The 22,585-nt window shown below is 34.7% G+C and overlaps 1 protein-coding gene and 4 non-coding genes across 14 annotated transcripts in view; 1 reads left to right on the forward strand and 4 right to left on the reverse strand.

The window, feature by feature from the left end:
- Positions 1–22,585, reverse strand: part of LOC109603956 (calmodulin-binding transcription activator 2) — a 329,859-nt gene that overhangs the window by 229,101 nt on the left and 78,173 nt on the right. The gene's annotated exons all lie outside the window — the stretch shown is intronic.
- Trnah-gug (transfer RNA histidin (anticodon GUG)) lies at positions 4,131–4,202 on the forward strand. The gene has a single exon. It is a non-coding gene; the product is annotated as a tRNA-His (tRNA).
- On the reverse strand, positions 4,416–4,487 carry Trnap-agg (transfer RNA proline (anticodon AGG)). The gene has a single exon. It is a non-coding gene; the product is annotated as a tRNA-Pro (tRNA).
- Trnap-agg (transfer RNA proline (anticodon AGG)) lies at positions 4,652–4,723 on the reverse strand. The gene has a single exon. It is a non-coding gene; the product is annotated as a tRNA-Pro (tRNA).
- Trnap-agg (transfer RNA proline (anticodon AGG)) lies at positions 4,947–5,018 on the reverse strand. The gene has a single exon. It is a non-coding gene; the product is annotated as a tRNA-Pro (tRNA).

The raw sequence follows: 22,585 nt of genomic DNA on the forward strand, positions 1-22,585 counted from the left end.
GCGTCTGGGCAGGTCAGTTAATGTTTTTGGGCCGGTTAATCGTTGAGCTTTTGGGTTGAATTTGTTGTGTTTACGGCGCTCCTCTAATTGTTGTAGTTTGTATATATATACAGGGCATTTGACACTGTTTGCGGTATGTGCCTCCTGGCAGTTAGCGCATTTGGGGGGTTCTTCCCTCGGCTTGGCACAGGTCTTCGTCTCATGTTGGTTGCCGCACTTCAGACACTTAGGATCCCTATTGCAGTTACTAGTGGCATGGCCCCACAGTTGGCATCGATGACACTGTATAATTTGCTTTTCATTTTTCCTTCTCTCCCAGAAAACTCTGGTGTGAAGGATATATCTGCAAGTTGTGTTCAGCCAATCGCAGGTAACTGTAGAATCTGTGACGACCATGAAAAGTGGTCTTTTCGTGGACCTGAGACGATATACCTGGTGTACTATGATGTCGTGGTTTGTTTTTATGTCATTTACTATGGTGTCTGTGTCTGGCTCACCATCCAGCCCCCTTACTACGAACGCGTGTGTTTTTTCGTTGGTATGGGTGTAAGTGTGGAATGCGACTTTCTCTTTTTGTATTTCGTGTAAGTATAATTTGTATTCGAGGTAGTCGTTGATGTATATGTGGGTATTGTTTTTGGTATATTTGATATTATATCCCTTCTTAATAAAGTCATTCAGTTGTGTTTGTAGTGCTTCGTGTTTTGAGGGTTTCCCATCAAGAACTATTGGCGGCGGGGTGGACTTCTTAGATGATTTTCTTGTGTTTGTCTTAGTTTTGTGGGTTTGCGGGTTGTTCTCAGTTGCACTGTCTTCTGTGTCAGTATAATCGGAGTTTCTATTTTTGTGTTTTTTGGTTATGTCGTGCAAAAGTGGAGACAGTCTTTTTCTTTTGTTGAGTAGTACTCCCGTTTCAATTTCGGGTTTGTTCAGTGATTCTAGTTTCTCAAAACGATTATTCAGCATCAGTTTCTCTTCTATGGCGATGCGCTTTGTCATAATCGTTTTTAATGACGTTGTTTTTCTCGGTTTGAGGAATTTATCATTGATGGTGTTTTCTCTAATTTCAGTTTGCGACGGTTCTAGTGGCTTTGTTTGGGTGGTTTCTACTGTTTCAATTGTATCGTAGTCCATAGTAACAGGTGTTTTACTTTTTTGTTCCCCATCGTATTTTGATTTTTGCTTTGGTGGAATTGTTGTGTTGTCATTTATTACTTGTATTTTGTTATTGTTTACATTGTTGATGCGGGATTCCCTAGTTTCTAGTGATCCGTAATTGTTGTGTGTGTTGTTATCGGGGCTGGGACTCGACCTGGTTGCAGGGCGGTGTACCAGAGCCTCAACCTGCATTAGGCACTGGGGTGTGGGTGGTGACATTTGTTTGCTGTTGGAATCCAGACTTGGTTGTACAGATGTGTCAACAGCCTCGGTAGTCACAGATACTGACTCTGAGGAGTTATTCCCCAGGCTTGGGAGGAGGAAGCTTTCTGGTTGGTTGTGTAGGGGCCCTTCAGGGAAAATTTTACTTTTTACCACATTGATAAGGTATTCTCTTTTTGCCACTTGATCCCTCTCATAGTCTGACATATATAGGTCAGACTGGGAAATATTTAATTTTGGGGTTTGTTTGTTTATGTTTGAGCTATCATTCATTTTGCATGGGGACGTGGCGGATGATAAAGATACATTGGTGGACGAAAGTTGGGGGTCGTCTGGTGTTACGCTTTCAGTACAATTGTCTTCCTTACTAAGGGGTGTACTTACGGATTTTGTTTTATTTTTTGAGTAGTATCGTTTTGCTACACCTGTACCTAGGTTTGCGTCATTCCTTCTGCCGCGCCCGGCAATTGTTCGTTTTATTTTGGGCGGCACTATGCAGTCCAACAAAAACACTGAGTGTTCACAGGGGATGAGTCAAGTTTCTCACATCATTAGAACTAAAACTAATTTTAACGGCACACACTAAACTAAAGTAACAATTAACTGAGTCTATTTCTCTATATGTACGTTGAATCTCATTTGGTAGAATTCGACGGTTTTATGCACTTAAAAATCGGTAATTTACAGAGGTCGTCGTTAATGATGTCAACGCTTCCACTGGACCTCCCGCACCCTAAGCGGAAATCATACCCCTAGACCAACGAGCCGCTGGTCAAACATGTACCCGTTAAGTATGTCTTTCTATAGTCAACTTAATAATATTAGGAAGGTACGTAAAACTAAGTTTGGAAGAGAAGAATTATTGGACTAGTTTCTCTACCAGGTAGTCGATAATAGGTACTCCTTCCAACGTTACGCACTTGAAATATTTTAAATTTATTTTTATTAATCTGTATGTCATATTTAATTGTTCAGAATTAAATTGACAAAAATCAAATTTGATTTTTCCAATTTAACATACTGTAAAAAACAAATTGTACAAATTATTCAAGTAGAATACTAAAAATATTTTATTTGTATATTCTTCAAATATTAACAATTCATAATACTGCACAAGTCAAATAATGTGGAATATTGTGCGAGAAACCGTCGCAGAATTTGGAAGAACCCTTTTTATAAACCCGAGCACGAGCCACCCAAAGAGGAACTAGTAAGACACACGAAATATAAAAAACAGGCGTATACCCACCGTTTTTGTCAAAATTGTATCCGTCTGATCAAATCTATTTGAGAATAAATTGGAAGTGTATAAAATACATTTTACTATTTTACACCTGTTTTTTAGGATTGAGTTGTTCAAGTAAGTAATTTTTTGTGCTAATTAAATATATAAAAGCTTATATTGAAACAAAATTGGCAACGGTGTTTTCGATCCCCGATAAAACTGGTAAAAGGGGGCAGCGCTCTCGAGATATGCTGAGTGGGCGTCGGGGGCCTTGTCAGGGGGCCAACTTTCCCCTGTCGATCCTTAAACGCCGACTAACGATTCGAGTGCCTATTAGCACTGTTCCTTGTGGATTTGCTTTTTGTTAAACGCCTTGCTTACTGCCCGTCTTCGAGGTGATGATCATTTGTCTATAAGGGAGAGCGATCTCGGCGGCTTTTTCTCGGGCATTCGAGTTATTAATGGTTATGACCCCGACTTCGGGACTTACTGGGGGATTAAAAAAACAAATCGGTGCGATTACCGGGAGAATGTGGAGATGTGGCTGAGGCAGATGAGGTTCTCGCTTTTAAGCGTACTTAATACATGTGTATTTCGTTATTACTTTTTTAATTGGCAAAATCCTGCTGTTAAATTCGTGCCATGGTGTAGTATAATAAATATAATTTATTAATCATGTTATTATGGCTATGGTTTAAATAATTTTTCTATTTATTTATTATTACATACAGTACCGAACAAGACAAACACAAAATATTTTAGAAATTCTCAAATTTTTCAACTGATTCATAATTTTGGGGGTGCTTTTCTAGTAATAAACCTCACCCTATATTAAAAATAAACGAAATTATGGATAGGTACCAGTATTTGGAGATTCTCAGTAATACTATATTACCGTATCCGGAGGATAATAATCCAAAGCATACGGTAAAAATAATAAAATAATGGTTTTAGGTCAATAAATTAATCATTAAAAATCCCTTTCAAAATTAAAGTTGCTGTATATATGTCCAGCTCAATTCAGAAAAATATATACAACGATAGTAAATTAATATTATGTAGCGTCTACTATTTAATTATCGTAAATTCTGGGGTTTTCCAAAACGTCTGAAATTTTATATATTTATGGTGTTTGTATGGTATATGTGGGAAAAACCCATTGGTACCTGAACCCCTTTAAAAAGACTGGTGATCAGCCACGTCCTCACACTCGCAGACTTATTCTTAAACTCCTCGCTTCTCCATCTACTCTCGGTGATCAACAAATCTCGGTGAAATTCATCTGCATTTTTATTCATTTCATAAATATATTACTACCAACACACTTACAAGGTTTACATTAAATAAAAAACTATGACTAAAATATGTAACATTTGAAAAAGTTGCTACACTAATGATCACACTGATTTCAAATAAAAACAAGATGATTTCTACTATTACCATAAAATACCGTTAGAATGAACTTTCTACTACTTAAGTTCGCGTTGATACGCAACTCAGAATAAAACATTCAACGTCTCCGATAGCCGTGATCGTCTAGTGGTTAGGACCCCACGTTGTGGCCGTGGTAACCCAGGTTCGAATCCTGGTCACGGCAATGTTAAAAACATTGTCACGGAGGGGACTAATTTTTTCCTTTTTGTATTTATTGTTGTTTAATGATGAATTATTGCATATTAATAATAATTTTACAACAACATTATAGAAAATAATTTTAGAAAACATTCATTTACTTACTAAAAATGGGGAGATCAAAAGTAAAGCGCCTTCATGTAAAGTTTGTAAACAGAAACTAAGAGAAAAAGTAACTGGGCTCGTCCGGGATTTGAACCCGGGACCTCCCGCACCCTAAGCGGAAATCATACCCCTAGACCAACGAGCCGCTGGCAAAATCTGTACTCGAATTCTTTTTGTGTAACAGCTCGATATAAAAATATCATTGACACGAAATATAAACATTTTCAAAAAAACTATAATTATTCATATAATTATCATTTCCTGCTAAATACTAACACGTTGATATTAAAAATAAAGAAAAAAGTAACGGGGCTCGTCCGGGATTTGAACCCGGGACCTCCCGCACCCTAAGCGGAAATCATACCCCTAGACCAACGAGCCGCTGACAAAGTTTGTACTAGTATGATAATTCCTGCCAAAAAACATTATTTATGACATTACAAAAAATGATGGCAGTGGTGGCTTAGCTTTATAGGGTCTTTGTCTAGCCCCTAGTCATTACAGGTACCAAATGACAGGTATCTGTAAAATCATTACCCAATATTATTTTTATCGTGGCCTTCATGTAAAGTTTATCAACAGAAACTAGAAGAAAAAAGTAACTGGGCTCGTCCGGGATTTGAACCCGGGACCTCCCGCACCCTAAGCGGAAATCATACCCCTAGACCAACGAGCCGCTGATATAATATGTACCGGTATGACACTTCCTGCCATAATTGCAATATTCTCGCTAATACAAGAAACAGGTGCATGGTGGTAGCTTTAGAGGGTAGTCTTCGGACTAACCCCTAGTCCTTCCGCGTAACAGGTATTCGATAAATCATTTCTCAATATTATCCTCAGGTAACGTTTGTAAGCCGAAATCACAATCACAGACAATGGAAATGGTCAAATATTAAAGGGTTGGCACATATTGCAAACAACTTCTTATGTAATTTGATGGATCCAAAAATACGGTGGGAAGTGTGTCTCATGGTAGGCTTAAACTTATACTCTTCATAAGTATCCGAAGACATCCATAAAATCACTTCCTTATGTTATTTTTACTGTTAGGTATTAGTATGGTTTGGAAACGGAAATACTACTCCTAGACTAAGGAGACTTCACGAAACATTAAAGATAAAAGCGATGTCTTCTATACATTGTTAATTAATGTTAGTACTTAGCGCCATCTTTAATTTTGTAAATAATTTTTTTTATTTATATTAACTTTGAAACACTTTCGTTTAAATTAATGTTAGTACTTATCGCCACCTTTAATTTTGTAAATAAATTTTTTATTTGTATTAACTTTGAAACACCCTCGTATATGACTCTTAAAAAATGTGTAAACGTTTTTACATGATGGTTTTTTTTATTTGAAATATACCAATACTGGTAAATCTATCGCCGCAGGGAGCCGTTTCGTTAGAACTCATTTATCATCACTACACACCACCGCGTTACATTTTGGACATTCTAGAAGAACATGTCGTGCCATATGCCCCTTTTATAGGAACAATTTTTTTACTAATATTGTCCGAAATTATCTTGCTAATATTGGGGTTATTGCTATGGCTTGGCCAGCTTGCAGTTCAGACCTTAACCCAATAGAACATATCTGGAACATTCTTGGGAGACATTTGAGGGACCATCTTAACCGTCCGCAATGTTATGTTATCCACAACAAAATTTTTTGTTAATATCATCAACAATGTAAATTTCAAATTAGTTTTCTTATGAGTTGTGATGAATCCAAAGATACGGTTCCCATATTATACTTTTCAGTTCTTGTGGCACAATACGCCCCCAGAATAAACACAAACATAAATAAATTTATTCATAAGTACAATAGAGTGAAACAAAACGCTCAATAGGAGTGGTTGTTATGGTAAACAGAGTATAATATTAAATTCAGGCCAGAAATTTATTCGACTAATTTACATTTGTGCTAGTGCTTGCCATGTAAGCCGGCAGATTTCATTACTATTTTGGCAAGTGCACATTGGGCTCCGAGAAAACGACACAAATCCCGAAATTTACTCTCTCTACACTCTTTAATAATTTAACGTGCCATTAAAGTTTTATTATTATTGTCTGTGGGAGAGAGGCAAAGAATGATATTCGCCTGATATACTTTGACGCCGGTTGAATATTGCATGGTATTCGTAATACAATGGTTATAAGGTTTGTCGTAAATACGCCTGTCGATGCAAACGAAATAGTAAAACACGAATAATAACAATCATTACGTTTCCCTCCATTTTCTTTGTTCGCCTTTAATATTTAATCGAATATCAATGATTATGTTGACACCCTCTTAATATTTCAGGCAATTTAAGTGGTAAACTCTGTCCTCTGATACTCCAGCGACGGCGTGGACATTTTGATAAAGTAATTGTTGAACTAGACTGTTCTTTAATGCGATTACAAATTGACAAAGTGTTATGCAACGCATGGAAAGTATCCCTTATTTAGATCTAACTTTGACGGTCCCGAATTTAATTTGATTTAAACACAATCCTGCTGAAACTGTGTTAGGATCTACTTCTGGCCGGGTTAAAGGATAGTTGGACTGTTGCTAATTTCATTTAAAATGTTCCCGGAACAAAAAAGGGGCGGCTAACAAATCTTGTTTTGATGAAAAAAGGGATAGGAGTAAAATTCAACATATTTCATTTAACGGACATTGCACAGTTTTATGGAATTGGATTTAAGGGATAATGTTGTTAGTGGTTTCAACTTTAAGCGAAATAAATTTAAACATTTAATTTGATTGTGATGTTTCATTTTATATTTTACATGCGAACAATGTATTGGGAAATATGTAAATCATTTAAAGAGATAAATACTATTCACCAAATAATTTAATAAAATATTAAATTATAATATAAATGAACATTGACAAATCGCCGTTGAAATGCAATAAATGCATGGCAATATTTAATGTTTGAATTTTATTTTATTTATAATATAAATTAATTGGCGTTTTTTAATTCGGGTGCCTGTAATTTATTTTCCATACGAGATTTACCAGAACTAATTTATTGCGCAATTTTAAATATATCGAAAACAATTCAAATGCCAATAGATTTATTGTTTCACATTCGAAAAAATTTTTATGTCATAATAATACCGGTAACAAATTTATTTATTCACTATCGCTGATATGTGCAGTAACAAATTAAAAAACATCATCAATTTATAAAAAGAACGATTCCTTTTAATTCAAATTAATTTTATAATTATTAAGTGTCTAAACATTTCGTAACTCCCTTTATATATTTATTTACACAGTTTTTATATAAGTTATAATTTTGGGCAGGCTTCATAAGTAGAACAACAATCAATGCAATTGATTTAATAATTTATGCCTAGGGATGATCATTTATCGATACAAATTAGACAACGAATTGTAGAAAAGTTTCGGAATGGTGAAAAGCACAGTAAAATTGCAGTCGATTTAAATTTAAACAAATCGATCATTTCGAGGGCGATTTCCAATTTTAACAGAAGGAATACACTGGAAGGAATTCCCAAAAGTGGTAGAAAACGTAAGACTAACAGAGTCATGGACAGGACAACTCAAAGAGTATGTGTAATATCTTGGCCAGCACAAAGCCCAGGCCTTAATCCAATTAAAAACCTTTGGAATGAAGTTGATTGAAAAATACATTTGAATTAACTCTACGAAAAAGTTCAAAATCATTGGAAAGAAATAACAATTATATTGGAAAGCTACTGAAATCAATGAAAAAAGCTGTTTAGAAGTTATTGAATATAATAGATGTGCTATTAGATACTAAATAAAGGACTTATATTGCTTATTTTAATTGCTCTACTTTTGGCCCCTGATTTTTTTTTCAAATATTAATAAATACCTAACTAAACCCACTAATAAACAATTATATTCCAGTACTTTGGTTACCAAATATAGTACATAACTGGATATTTAAACATAAATTTTTATCAAGACAAATGAAATTTTTTTAAGTTACACTGAAAAGGCTTAAGATTTGTGGCTTAACTATTTGTGTGTAGTGTTCTTTTGCCTTGAACCTGCTGTTTTCGAGGTCGGTTCCGTCTTGGAATGATCTCATCCCGAAGACGAGTTAATTTATTCCGTCGCCCACGGACCATCGGTTTGCGAAATGCGGTCTGGTCGTGGCCGACACACGACATAAATCACAATTACTGTGTCATAATGTTCAATATGTCCAATAGAGTGAATTTTCTGGGGCATTGGAAATTGCATTAGGCTGCGGTCGTCGGGGCGTCGGCTGTGCTGTTAATTAATTAGACACCGGCCATCGCTTCCATTGGCTCGACTACATCCCCCCCGACCAACTTCGTCCAAACCGATCAAGTCGGGACTTGTGGACTTGACTCCGGAACGGTTGCAACATGTGCCCGACAAACTTTCCGATCCGGAGGCAAGTTTGCGGGCCGCGGAGCTCGGATTGGGGGTTTTTGTCGATTTGACATTTAACACTGGCTTTACAACTTGACGGTTAAACATCACGTACTTTGGTTAACAACTCGTTAAGTTTGTTTGTTTTGATGTTGCTTTATTAATATTACATCGAACTTTCTTACCTGTAACATTTCCAATTATTGTGTCTTTGTGCGTTAAATATAATTGATACATAGTTAGTAACTCGTATAGCTTTGCCACATATTGAACGGCATAATTTTGGACTTAAACTTTCGCAATATTCGCTGCACAATGACAACCATACAGAAACCCAAGATTAGATCAAAACTTGATGACGCGTCGTAAAAGAGTTTATCGTCGTACAAGAAACTCAGAGCGGAGCACAATAAAACCTCCAAACTATTTAATAAAGTCGAAATTGTCGAACAATTGATGTTGGTGGAGGTAATAGACGCGATATCTTTCGCCGGGCGTCGTATAAATCAGACTTCTATGTCACTTTAAACGATTCAATTGATCTCGTCAACTCGTCGAGGCTTCGTCCTTTTGAACCGTGCAATAGGGGAAGGTCTGAATGCAGGTCAAACGGTCGTCTTTGGCCAGACAAATCAATTGTATCAGATCAGAGACGACGAGGACCAATTCGGTAATGTACAGGAGGAATTGCAACGATTCGAACGAAATTAGTTCTGATGAACTGAAAACGACTCGGGGTTTTTGTGTCAATCGGAAATTCCGATTCGTAATTGCTTGATAAAATAAGCGAAAATCTGATTATGTATAAAATAACAAATTATGTCAAGTAACCCTGTCACTATTTTAAAAAACTCTGATATAATAAGCAATCCGTGTAATTTCCATTATTACTTAAATTGGTAGAATTGGGTCTAGAAACTTACAGTGGTGCCCAAAAGTAAGGAATAATGTTAAGATTTGATTTTTCTTACCAATTTTTTTTTTTTTTTTTTTCTTAGTCAATATTATTTTGGTTTACATTTTTTATGTTCGTAAGTGCCAAAAATGATTTTCCAAGTTCAGATCCAGTTATTTTGATCTCTATGACTTTTATCGATCAGGAAGACCAACGAAATTAGACAACGACATGCTAAGGACAGAATTGGAAGCAAATCCATTTCAAATAGTTGAAGAACTGTCAAACACCGTTAACTCTCCTATATGGGTCCTATATGATAATCCAAAACGCAAAAGACTCTATCTATATGAGTCACTAACAATTTTGATAGCTGAACTATTTCCTGTGAAACCGGAAATGACTGAAAATTGTAAAATATACAAAAACTCTCCTTCTTCCATAACATTCGCCTATATCAGATTTTGATATGTCGAGTGTCCTAGAATGTGTGTCTTGTCTAATAGAATCTTTGACACCCAGTATAGTTGCTTCTATTAAAAAAAAATGATAATAAATAAAATGAAATGAAAAATAAATTAATATTTATTCCATACTTTTGACCACCACTGTATGTTTCTATTTTTGAATGATTACAGACCCGTTAAAAAGAGTGAGATACAAATATGTTTTCAGTGATTAGTTTGAAAGACAGGAATAACATAAGTTGCCAAAATCACATTTTCAAGTCTAACTATATATTTTTTTTTCAAATGACAACCCTTTTTTGAGAGAAACTTTTGGTAAATCTAACAATTTATTTTCGATTGGACTATAAAAAACCTAAAAATTAAATTAATGCTAAACGAAATGCTATATAATAAATGGCTCTGAAAAAATCAAGGTGTAATATTTTTTAAGATCACAATCTGATCAAAAATTGTCATAGAAATCCAAAAATTTAAAGATATACAGGGAATTCTATTTAAAAATTCTAAAACAGAATAATTTCCGGTGAGGCCGGAATTGGCTGAAAATGTAAAATATATAAAAAGTCTTCTCCCTCCATACCATTTAACTATACCAGATTTTGATATATCGATTGCCCTAGAAGGTGTGTCTTGCATAACGGATTCGTTAACACCCGGTATAGCTGTTTCTATTCAATAATATAAATAAAATGAAATGAAAAATAAATTAATATTTATTTCATACTTTTGACCACCACTGTATGTTTCTATTTTTGAATGATTACAGACCCGTTAAAAAGGGTGAGATACAAATATGTTTTCAGTGATTAGTTTGACAGATAGGAATAACATACGTTGTCAAAATCACATTTTCAAGTTTAACTATATATATATTTTTTTTTTCAAATGACAACCCTTTTTTGAGAGACACTTTTGGTAAATCTAACGATACCAATTTATTTGCGATTGCACTATAAAAAACTTAAAAATTAAATTATTGCTAAACGAAATGCTGTATAATAAATGGCTCTGAAAAAATCAAGGTATAATGTTTTTTAATATCACAATCTGATCAAGAATTGTCATATAAATCCAAAAATTTAAAGATATACAGGGAATTCTATTTAAAAATTCTAAAACAGAATAATTTCCGGTGAGGCCGGAATTGGCTGAAAGTGTAAAAGATACAAAAAGTCTTCTCCCTCCATACCATTTAACTATACCAGATTTTGATATATCGATTGCCGTAGAAGGTGTGTCTTGCCTAACGGATTCGTTGACACCCAGTATAGTTGTTTCTATTCAATAAAATAAATAATACACTACTGTATGTTTCGATTTTAGTAGTAGAGACATACGTTACTGGCAGGATTAAGTTAAATTTTTACGTCACATATTTATTACATCAATTATGAAATTAATTTAAGAAATTCATTAAAGTATGTCATTTTTAAAAATTTCGTGGAAATAAAAAAGTATTTAAAATGAAAATGAAGACGAAAACGGGAAAAAGCTGAAATGACTTGTAGTTTGTAACTTCGAAATATAATACAATAAATAAGTCTTTTCCTCAATCCATGAGTTGCATCGATACAAAATAAGATGACAAAAATTGAAATATAACAGTGATAAACGCATATCTCGTAGTCAGACATTTTTGATAGCTATATATAATGAAATATTGTATAATACAAAATAAAATTTGATTTCAGACTGAAGGCTTCAAGCCATTATTAAAATTTTTCTAAATCAAATTATCCTTAATAGAATGAAATAAATAAAATGTTGATTTTTACATTTTCTACCAATAACTGGCATTTTATTGGTTTAATATTACCCGTATTCCATTCTGAACCAATACGAGATTTATGTCCGTGCATTCGGAAACATAGACAATGTGACGTTCGGGCAAGCTAAAAACCGTCGAGGCACCGCGTCCCAACAAAGCGTGGATAAATGCAATGCATGCTTCCGCTGTGTGGGCATAATGGGAAAAGTTGTAAAATTGACCAAATAATGCAATATGAAAATAGTGCCGTATAATGTAAGTACTCAAGTGTCAGCAAAGTGCCATTAATGTAGGATGTCTGTACAGAAGTTGGGCCATAACAAGTTGGACGGTCGTCAACAAACAAGGGATTTTGATTTTTTGCCCGGGCCCGCACATTAATAAGATATATTAGCCTGGTGCTGGATGTGGGGCTTTATTTATAATGGTCCGAGGCGACCGGAACCGGGAAGTTATGTACAACTTACTTCTTTTCTCGTAATAACTCCGACCGCTGAAGTCGACACGATATATGGACCTTTCTGCCTGACTTGAGATAACTTTGAATACAGCAGCTTTTTTATCTCGTAAAGTTTCCGACTGAAGTCACACTGTTACAACCATAATTATTTCTCGTGATTATTGAACTACGTAATTTGCAAGAAGAAAAATTATATTAGTTTGTGTTCGTGATGTCTGATGGCTCTAAGTATTTAATGGGTAAGTGGAATGTCTAAATCTCATAACGTTAACTTGCATTTAATACAGCCATTTTGAGCATACAAAGGTTCCTCATACAATAGTCGATAATTCCAACTGAAATAATTAATTATCCGAACTATCATTATAAACTGCGGTTTGTGCACGTAGTTCCATAAATAAAAGGTTTAAATTTAACATTAATTACGTGGAAGTTGTCTGAAATAATAAACTAGACCACAATGTGTGCCTTGTTCATTACGTACGAGACCAAAGTATATATAAAGTTATAAAATCGGGAAATAAGAGATATTAGAACAATGGCCTGAAACCACGACAAGGTGAAGTAAAACTTTTCTGTTTAATTAACATGCTATCGACTCCCGGGCTAATTGTAGGGGGAAAGGAGAGAATTTTGTGTCCCCGTCCGCGCCCGTACCATCCTCCGCTCAGTTCAAAAGGGAAATAGTTTCCGAATGCCTTCCTCCTATCCTGACCTCGTGTATTCCAAGGAAATGTCTCCAAGATGGATGGCTCATTCACCAAAAATTATTCACCGCCAACTCCGTTTGGTCACTTTTAAATTTATTCGCTTAAAAAACTACAAGAATTCCTCGCTGTCGACATGGTTTATTGTTGTGTTTTAAAATGGTTTAGCGTGTCAAGTTTCAACCCGTTTTAACGGCCGAGCCAAATACAATTCCCTTGTTAACAACGCTGCTAGAATCCCCGGTCATGTTCAATTCCTCAAAAATATTATCGTTCGAAATGTTACAATTCCGCTTGTTACAGCATCGTTCGATTTGATACTGAAACTGACTATGACGGTTTTTTGACCTACATCATAAAACATTTTATAGTATTTTAGAGACGAAAAAAGAGAAGATTTAAATTTCACAGCTTTGTAATAAAGCTCAATCTAACTACTATATTACCTCAATTACTGTCATACCAAAAATATTTGAATATATAATATATAAATAATAAATTTAATTCGTTCAATTTACTGCAACTTGATTGGATCTGATACAGTTGATTTGTCTGAACAAAGGCGGCCGTTTGACCTGCATTCAGACCTTCCCCAATTGCAAGGTTCAAAGGAGAAGTATCGAGGAGTTGACGAGATCAATTGAATCGTTTAAACTGACATAGGAGTTTGATTTATACGACGCCTGACGAAAGATATCGCTTCCATTACCTCCACCAACATCAATTGTTGAACATTTTCGACTTAGTTTGGTGAGTTTATTGTGCACGGCTTGGAGTTGTATGGCGAACTCTTTTACGCCGTGCCATCCAGTTCTGATGTAATCTTAAATTCCTTTATAATTTTCACTAATTGTCAATATGTAACGGTAATCTAGAAATTTAACTCGTGATGAGAGTGCCCAAGCGGTAATTTTAGTCAAAGAAAGTTGGAATTAATAGCCAAAAGGTTTGGCGTATCCCATAATTTAGAGGATGTGGAACGTCTAAATTTGGGAGAATTTGGACCAAAATGAAATCCGAAGATTTTGAGTAAACCTAAACACGTGATGTGAAGCTGTCATTCGTAGCAGAGGTGGAAATACCCCATATTAAGTTCAAATTCTTACCACTAATCCCTATGACATTAACTTTTTTTATAAAAACAATATTTTTTAAAATGTATTGTAACTAAAACCTATTTTTAAATAAATATACACATATATACAATTATTGGTATGATGTATTAACATCTTGAAACAGTGTGGTATGGTGAATATGACTATACAATTATTATGAATGTCAATTATATAAATACCTCCGAACATGTCTAGACATAATAATTCGAGATGTTTCAGATAAAGAAAGTTTGATAGAATATTAATAAAGCCTAGCTAAACAAACTTAACGAGTTGTTAAACAAACTACGTGATGTTCCATCAAGTTATAAAGCCACTATTAAATATAAAATCGACAAAAACTCTTCTCGTCTAAGCTTCACAGCCTGAAAACTTGTCCTCGGATCAGAAAGTTTACCAGGCACATGTTGCAACCGTTCGGGAGTAAACTCGACAAGTCACGACATGATCAGCTCAGACAAAGTTGGTCCAAAAAGTCTCGACTGGTGATGCAGTGAACTCGATCGAAACTGTGGTCAGTGACTAATTAATAAACAGCACCGAATGCCCCATCTGCAGCCTAATGCAATTTCCGGTGCCTCACTCCGTATGTCTTTGAGGATGTTCCTACATATAAAAACCTAATCCAATAGTTTTTTTGATCGCTCTATATAATGCACAGTTCATTAAACTTATTAAATCATACTTGTCCATGCTAGCAACAAACCACCCTCCATCCAAACTAAATTCCGGGGTCACGGCGGAATTTTAAGCATCGCCCGATCCGGCAAACGAGTTCGTCTGATGCGCAACGTCCGAACGAAAATTGGCGGAGCGGCGTGGCGGAAGACGTCCTCTCAAATGAATTGCAGGAACAATGACAGCGAAGTATGAGGGCCCCAGCTCGGTTGATCGTCCCCGTGGATGGCGGCGGCTACCGCGTCCCCAGAGCGCACTTGGAATTACCGGCACGTAAACCTAAAAATTGCTCGGTTCGGTTTGCTGCGAGCGGCTCCGTGTTTATTTCCTTTTTCTGGTCAGTTAAGGTGTGACTTGTTTTTGATAGACCGATAATTGAAAACCAATTATTCCGATGAATTAACCATTAGGAGGCTGAGCGCGACGCGAATATCTAAAGCGGAGCCACTTCGGTGGCTTGCTCGCCTGCTTGCTTATTGAATTAATTGTTTCGTGGGGAGGTTTTACTACAATCAGTGAGTAAGTGCACGTGCTCCACCTAAATGTGTTACTTTCCATTCCTGCCCTGGTTGATCTCGCAGCCACTCTACCTTTATTTAATATGATTAACGAGGGAACTGTTTAATTAAGGACATAAATTAAATAGTTCTGAAGGAATGTTTCAGTTATTGACTTGTTAGAAACCAGACTGTAGATACAAGGTGCCGAAGTGGTTGCCAGATAAAATATCTACTGCCTCTTTGATTATAAAATTACTAATAAAATTTTTATATATTGGCTTCCTAAAAATTTCAGAGGCAATATAAAAGAAGTAAGAAGAAGAGTTGTCAAAGTTGTTCTCTCAAATGATAATGCTCTTGAATAAATTCACTATGTCTACCACCTTTTTAATTATAAAATTTCTTCTAAAATTATTATATATTGGCTTTCTAAAAATTTCATAGAGGCACTACAAAAGAAGGAAGAAGAAAAATTGTTCTTTCAAATAATAACGCTCTCGTATAAAATCATTAGTTTTTGGATTTTGAACATTTTGATGAACTTACTTTATTAATTAGTATCAGATAAATTGTCTACCACTTCTTTAATTATAAAATTATTTCCAGAATTATTGTCTTTTTGAAAATGTCATAGAGGCACTATAAAAAATTGAAAAAAAAGTTGCCAAAATTGTTCTTTCTAATCTCTCCAAAAAATCTCTAGACTATCTAACCTAAATTTTATGGAACCACTATGAAAAAGTGCGAAGCACAGATGTTAATGTAGTTTCAATTAAAAATACTCCAGAATTAACTTTCAATTAAGGTACACAACCAAATGTCCAAGTTTTGAATAATTATTTTGTCAATTTCTGACCGTCTCTTTAATGTACTATCGGATGCATAAGTGGTCTGCCACTTTCCGAAGCGCTTGACCTCGACCGTCACATTCTGTTGCCGTGCATCGTTTTGGTTCAAAAACTGAATTAGTATAAGTTTTGACACTGCCTGAAGTGTATCGAAATTACAGAATAACATTTTATACTATAAATAAGACTACAAGGATTGAAATAGGCCAAATTATTAATTAGTTTTAGCTTTAGTAATTCAGAGAATATTTTTTGTGTTTTATTGAAATTGTTGTACTACAATATTTAAAGCGATTAAATAATTAACAAATATTAAAATAATCTTAATTAATATTATTTTGAATTATTTTAAAAATGATTTAAATTAGTATTTGAGCTAATGTGATATATTTTAAAAATATTTAATATACAAAAAATAAAATAAAGTATTTTCATAACAAAACCAAGTATTTACGAAACGAAAAATAGTGCATATTAAAACATTTTAAATGTTATGAACAAAGGTAACAAAAAAGATCGAGTGGTTAGAAATTGTTCGTGCCTATGAGTTGAAATTTAACGATATACGACAATTGCTTAAATGTTATCAATATGTAATGTTCTATTTAATAATAATGGCAAATTGTTAATTATATTTACTCTTATGCTGTTAAATAAATAGTTAACGGTTATGACTCCAACACCCAGTTAATTTTCTAAAACTTTATTTTATGGACAATTTTGCTATTAATTTCTTTATGTAGATTAAAATTAAAACAATAAAAAAACAACAGTTATTAACAATATAACATACATTTAATTGTAAAAAGCGACGAAATCAGAATTTGAATCTATGAATTTAAAAATACCACTTTGGTTTTTTCAAAAAAGATCCTCACTCTTGTTTTTCATTTATTGTTTCTTTGAACATTATTTGTTATTGTACCTTATAACTCATTCATCATTTGTAATCTGTTTCTGTAAATGATATTCTTTAAATGTTGTTACATACAGTTTAAATAGCCTCGAGTGTAAGATATTAAAAAAATGTATACATTAGGTTTTCATGTTATATAATTTTGTAATTACAATTATTTAATTTTTTTATTATTGATACTTATTTTAAACAAATAAATTAAATATCAATTTTGTAAATGAAAATAAAAAAATTATAAGATTAAGATATAATATATTTATTGAGTAAACATATAATGTTTATTCATTCTATCGTTTCCATATTCTATCAGTTACACATATTTTGTACTTTTTTATTTATTTAAATTGTTTATGAAATTCTATACGTAATATTATACAAATATTTAGAAATTTGAGAAAAAATAATTGGATAAATAGGATGACTAAATTATATGAATTACCTGATTTATAAAATTATTTTATACTTTCACTATTTTGACATATTTTTATCAACAATGAATTTTTCAAAAATTATTCATATTACTCAATTTTATAATTATTTATATGTAAGTGTGTATTTTGCATTTGGAAAGTTACTGCTATTTATATTAGCCGCAAAATAAACAAGTGTTTTTGTCTTTTTTGTTATTAAAATTGAATATAAGAAAGAAACTGACTGCGAATCTCCAACATTGTTGTTGATATATAATTTGAAATTAATATGTGACATATAATATACAAAATTCACGTCGTGTTTCGATTCGATTATTAAATCTAAATCATCTTAGACCTCAGAAAGTCGGTTTGTTTATAATCACAAAATTGTATTTATTTTATTACATGGAACATTAAATTACATTAACAATTTTTTAAATTAAAATACCTAAAACATTAAACCATATGTAGAGGTTCTCTTCCTTCGCTACATATAAAAATTCACATTTTCCCTTGTTCTTTAAGAAAAATTATTCCCATACGCGTTTCTTTGTTTAGATTCATATTTGTTGACTTCTATTCACAATAACAATTCACACTGATTCGTCAACACATTTTGGGAATCTCATCTTACGATATGTTGCGGAGTAGGTAGTGCACGGTAATACAGAATGTGACCGTATCCCGCCTGACGTCAATGAAGTGGCAGACCACTTATGCATGCGATAGTATCATCCCTTTAATTATAAAAATTCGAAGCAAATCTTGAAAATGCGTCGCCTAAACCCTCAAATTTCATATAACCCCATGCGAGATAAAACGTGGTGCACCGGTTTTAACAAATGGAGAATAAAGATAAACCCAGGGCGTATGGAACAAATAATCCGTGACCCCGGCACGCTGAATAAAACATTTAATCAGTCGCCATCTCGCAATTCCCGACACGTATCAGTTCCACGCAAAAACCGCCACCGAAAACGTCGGGGGTGGATGAAAAAACGCACCGCGTCGCCACTTATTGGCCCGTCCCGTATATGCGACCTCATTTGTACACGAAGCTGGAAGTGTGCACGGTTTTTATTAGAGGTTTGCATACGGCGGACATGTGTTACGCCGGCAACAGGTTGACCTTAAATGTAAATAAAAAGATGAAAAATGATCTTAGCGCTTGGCCCTTTTTTAACGGCGCGGCCGTTCCGCACTCGAAGGTGAAAATTAAACCATTTATCAACTTAAATTTTATAATAATGGCGCCGCGAGGCGCTTTGTTTTTCTGACTGCGCCAATTGTCGGCGTTCGGGTGGATTCCGTGCGGTTTTTAATGCGTTCAGCGGGGGTGATTTATGCTTTCGGCGGTTGTGATATGTGGGAATATTGTTTTTTTGCCATGGGTGTGAAAGCGGCTTAAGAATGTAATCCGCATTTTCCATAATACCTTCGTTCTGATTATCTTTTATATGAAGTCTGGCCCGGCTTAACCTTGCATGTGTATCAGAGGATCAAATTCCACAATTCATCAACTCCATAAAGGAAAATTTAGGGTTAATTTAAAGTTTCTATATTGCAGACAAAAAGTGTAATAAAAAAAAAACTTAATTAATGTTTCCAAGTTCATTGTAAAAATGTTTTAAAGTATTATATGATTACAAAATGTGCCATAAAAATACCTAGAGTCCATTTATCGATACAAATTAAACAAAGTCCCGGAATGGTGAAAAGCAGAGTAAAATTGTATTCGATTTAAATTTAAACAAATCATTTCGAGGACGATTTCCAATTTTAACAGAAGAAATACACTGGAAGGAGTTCCCAAAAGTGGTAGAAAATGCAAAACTAATAGAGTTGCAAGATATCTGGCAAGAGCCTGTTGGTTTAGATAGACGGGACAATGGTCTTCCAGCATTTTAACGATTCAAAACACATGTCTAAATTAGTTAAAAAATGGTTTACTACTCAAGTAGTACGTGTAATGCCTTGGCCAGCACAAAGCCCACACCTCAATCCAGTTGAAAACCTTTGGAATGAAGTTGATCAGAAAATCCATGCAAAAAGAAGTTCAAAATTAGTAGAAAAAAATATTGAACGATTATTTTGAAAAGCTACTGAAATCAATAAAAAAAAGGTGGAAGGCTAAATGTATGTAAAGTTGTTTTATTTATAGATACTATATATCTATATATAGACTATAAAATTTGATTTTTTTTTTAAATATTGATAAATACCTATCTGAACTCACTAATAAATAATTATATTTCCATATTGTTGTTGTTAAACATACTGATAACTGACAATAATATAGAAAATGTCTTTTTATTGGTGACATATTTTAAAAGAAAAGTTTAATTAAGGTAATAAAGATACTATTTGTCAAAATAAATTTAAAAAGTTATTAAGCCTTTTCAAAATCTTCCAAATATCTGTCTTTATTGTGAAAATATCTCTAAAACAATAAGAGATATCAAAGTACGATTTACAACAGTCGATCCTTAATAAAAAATTAATATCTGGACACTTAATCAGGTTTTCTTTTATCTTGTCTGAAAATGATCGACACAGCCAAAATCCACAAATTTGGGACACTATAGAAATTTATTCCCAATATAATAACTATAAAAATATTAGATCATTGGACCAACAACAAAATAGAAAAAAACGCAAGATAAACATAACACCAATAACAATGTTACATTTACGATCGGACCATCGCATTTCGGGGGCACGAGAAACTAGACCCGGGTCCACACTCGACTCGACACAATCCACTCGAGGCAAGTGGCTAATCCGTTACGCCGATATTAACCGGAAGTGATTTTGACATATTTTTTTAACGGCCCATTACATTAATGTAAATTAACTCCGACCCCGGCTCTTCTGACCACGGATAATTAATTTTTGGGTCGCTAAATGGACCTATGACGGCTCATCCTATTGATTATAAATTAGGGCGGCCAGCTCGGTTTCGCCCCGTCACGTACTTTTATGAGGGCGTCGTTTTTTTCCGGTCTCCCTCCCCCCTCAGCTTTTTTCCGCGACGTTCTTCTGAATACAAATTAAAATTAATTTGTGTGGGGGGCGCCGCGTATTTCCCTGTCATCCCCATGGTCGTCGTTACTGTATTACTTACGTGCGTCGTGTGGCTAATGTCTGCTTACCTAAAAAAAATGAAATGAAATATAAATAAAAAAATTAACAATATATTATACTAGTTTACAGAGAAAATAAAAAAATGCCTAGAGGTGTCTATTTATCGATACAAATTAAACAACAGGAATAGACTGGAAGGAGTTCCCAAAAGTGGTAGGAAACGCAAGACTAACTGTTCGAATGTCAATGTTGTGTCGATGAGTACCATAAAACGAAGACTAAAAGAAGCTGATCTCTATGGTAGAAAATCAGCAAAGAGCCCTTCATTTTAGCAAAAAATAGAGCAGCGAGACACTTTTTACAACTAAACATGTGAACTGGAGAGCGATGGACAATGAAAAACAATTTTGTCTTTAGATAAAAGTCGGTCTGATGGCATTTCTTGAGTGAGAAGACCAATTAATGAAAGGTATAATCCCAAGTACTCTAGACCTACTGTGAAGCATGGTGGAGGAGGCGTTATGGTTAGAGGATGTTTTTCTGGGTTTAGGATGGGTTCTTGACATTCTGGAAAATCTTATGTTAGCCGAAGATAACATGAGTTTAAAATGGGTCCTCCAGTACGATAACGATTCAAGACACTTAGTTAAAGTCTCTTCTCAAAGAGTACGTGTAATGTCATGGCCAGCACAAAGACCCCACCTCAATTCAGTTAAAAAGTTTTGAGATGAAACTAAAGAACGTTTTAACAATATGCCAATTAAGATACATTTTCTTTTCACTCCTTTATTTTTCTAGACACTAAAAGTGATGAACAAAATGAAAATTTATGCCAAGATATGACTGAAGTAGCTTGGGGGATGAACATAGGTCAGTCAAGACTTAAAATATTTTTGGACAGAACCACTTAAATGACAAAAAGTGTTTGTGCACTCTTATTTAGCATTGCAACGTCTCAATCGCGAGTGGGCACAAATAAACGCAACCTGATTTATGAATTAGCGGGTGAATCGATAGTGGCGGGCGGGCGGCCGCCCTCCCCGTACGAAAACAAAACGAACGTCGAAGACGGAACGCCACCGGAATAAGAACAACAGGACGACGAGTGGCGGGGACATAATTTTGCCCGGAGAGCCGAGACTGCGAAATGTTCAATGACCCCCCCAGGGGCATAAATAACACGCCTCCTCACATGGAGTCCTTGCATCCAGGCGACTGGCAATCTTAGCTCTTGACTGGCGAAATAAACAAAAAGTAAATTACGATTCGGTTGTTTATGTTATGCGATAAATTGTAAAAATTAATCAAGAGGCGCGGGCCGAACTCTCGACAGGAATTAAAGAAACGGGCGACTTGTAACGTTGCCAGGCGGCGGCGATCGTGACAGGGCGAAAACAATGCGGGGCAAAAAATCGACGCCTTCACTTGTGCCCGTCGTGACGTTCTTGTTTAATGTGTGTCCGGGTTCGGGATGTTGCCGCCCGGCTTTTTTTCCGGCAACGGGAGATGATGTTCGTTCGGCCGAATTGTTTTTGTGCCGCCATCGATTTTATAAGGATTGCAACGATGGAAACCCAAATCAAAGTTACAGTGGATTTATTAATGTTGTGTGCAGTGTTGCACTTTACGCTTTAAATAAACCAAATCTGTTTTTAGATGTCATAATGGATTTCTATTTTTGGAACGGCTGCTTTGATCTTCCATACCTAACGTACCGGTGAAAAACTAGACTCGCGGTCTCGTTCCTGATTTGCTTAAAATTGGGTCAAAGACCATGGAGAATTTTTCATGTACATCCTTTATTTATATAAACTTGGGGACAAAAGTTTATCAAGTCTTCGTTGGATGAGCTGAAATTACGCACTGAAAATACGCTGCTCCAAGAAATTTATGCTTCAGCTATAATTTTCTAAATAAATTTTTCTTTTTAAGTAAATATGTATGACTTTAAAAAAGTGTGTAAACTTTTATTTAGTTTTTTGAAATATGTCGACTTTGA

The sequence above is a fragment of the Aethina tumida genome, chromosome 5 (genome assembly GCF_024364675.1).
Source record: "Aethina tumida isolate Nest 87 chromosome 5, icAetTumi1.1, whole genome shotgun sequence".
Classification (NCBI taxonomy): Eukaryota; Metazoa; Arthropoda; class Insecta; order Coleoptera; family Nitidulidae; genus Aethina; species Aethina tumida.